This window comes from Dendroctonus ponderosae, unplaced genomic scaffold, assembly GCF_020466585.1.
Source record: "Dendroctonus ponderosae isolate FM_Combo_2020 unplaced genomic scaffold, Dpon_F_20191213v2 Dpon_F_20191213_7, whole genome shotgun sequence".
NCBI classification, from domain to species: domain Eukaryota; kingdom Metazoa; phylum Arthropoda; class Insecta; order Coleoptera; family Curculionidae; genus Dendroctonus; species Dendroctonus ponderosae.
This window is the reverse complement of record NW_026018916.1, coordinates 477,076-478,633: the sequence shown is the minus strand read 5'-3', so window position 1 is coordinate 478,633 and position 1,558 is coordinate 477,076. Positions and strand designations below refer to the sequence as shown.

General features: G+C 37.4%; 1 protein-coding gene across 4 annotated transcripts in view; it reads right to left on the bottom strand.

The window, feature by feature from the left end:
* Positions 1-1,558, bottom strand: part of LOC109539810 (prolyl 4-hydroxylase subunit alpha-1) — a 117,734-nt gene that overhangs the window by 50,795 nt on the left and 65,381 nt on the right. The gene's annotated exons all lie outside the window — the stretch shown is intronic.

Below are 1,558 nucleotides of genomic sequence, written 5' to 3'. Positions count from 1 at the left end.
GGGGGGGGGGAGGGGTATGTAGAAAAAATACAGTCTTCTGTTGTCTATAAAATTAGAAAAAATATCGTCGTTTTGTGGAAGGGTGGCGTAAGACTATTGCGAAGTTTAATGTTTTCCGTCCCGTTTTTGCTCATATCTCGGAGGCAAAATGAGCAAGAACGCTCATTTGTACATTATTCTAGAAAGAAATAAATGGCCTTTTTAGAAAGGATAGAGAATTGAACCCCCATGACGCCCCTACTAGATCCACCCTTGGGAAGAGGTTGAATAGTTTACTCGGACTTTCATTGCCTTAGATTTTTTTATCCATTGTGCCAAAATCAATTTTGTCAGCTTAATAAATATCGAAGGTTCTGCCCAACCGCACCATCTCCTTTAAAAATTCGTATCTTCCAACATTAAGCAAGGAGACTTTTGGAATATTCACCATCTTTAGGAAACATCTGACTGTATAGAAGCAGAAAGTTTCATTAAAGTATCCGAAAATTCGGAATTTTTACAGCTAAATACCAGTCTCAGAAATGATGTTTTCGCACAAATGCGCCCTTTCTTTTAAAAATTTGAGATAGGTGCAAGCTGCGGAAAATTGTATGAGGAACAAAAGAAAAGAATCACAATATACCGGAAATTGGTTAAGCTCAGGACGGCATTTCAAATATTTTTTTCTTTTGCACTTCATTTTGGAGGCAGCATTTACAGGGTTGTGAAAAATCAGAATTTTGTACGTTTTGAGTCAAATTTTTCGACGTTTTAGCCTCAGGTGTTGGCTATAGGATGAGCCAACTACAAGTTGCTACCTGCTCTCGATTGGCACTTAAGAATGTTTAAAGGGAAACGTGCAAATAGGTGGAATTGTTCATTTTTAACCCATCATTTACAGGGTTGGCAAAAATCAGGATTTTAGCGAATTTGAGTCAAGTTTGTCGTGTTTTTAGCTGTAAGTATTCTCGATAGGGGGGAGAAAATCGAAGTTCTTACGTTCACTGTATCAGAAGTTACGAATTTTATTAAAAAAGCGCGCACTTAAGTGGAATTGTTAACTTTATCCCATCTTCACATGGTTGGGAAAAATCAGGATGTTTTTATAGGGCCAGTAAATTCAATATTGCTAACTTTGCTCAGTTGGAAGTTACATATTTTTGAAAAATAGCGCGCATGTGAGTTTGTAGTTCATTTTGGACTCGGCATTTACAGGGTTGCCAAACCGGAATTGCGCATTATTTCCCCGATTTTTTTTGTGTTAATTGCTCTTTAAAGTCTTTTTGTTAAGGCGCCAGAATTCCAAATTTCCAGTTCTTATCTGATACAGGCTTTGATCAAACTCACATTTAAATGATGCGAAACAACGTGATCAACTGACGTTTGACTGCTCCCATATTTTGAGCATCTTTAGCAGATTCGTTAGCAAAATCGCCCAAAATTCTAGTTTTTGCCAGCTTGGTAATTATGAGTCTCAAAATGGAAGTTTTCAGTCAACCGCGTTTGCTCCTATAAAAATTCCCATCTTCCAAACTAAAGCAAGTAGCGATTGAAAATTGTCACTATCTTTACCAGAGAC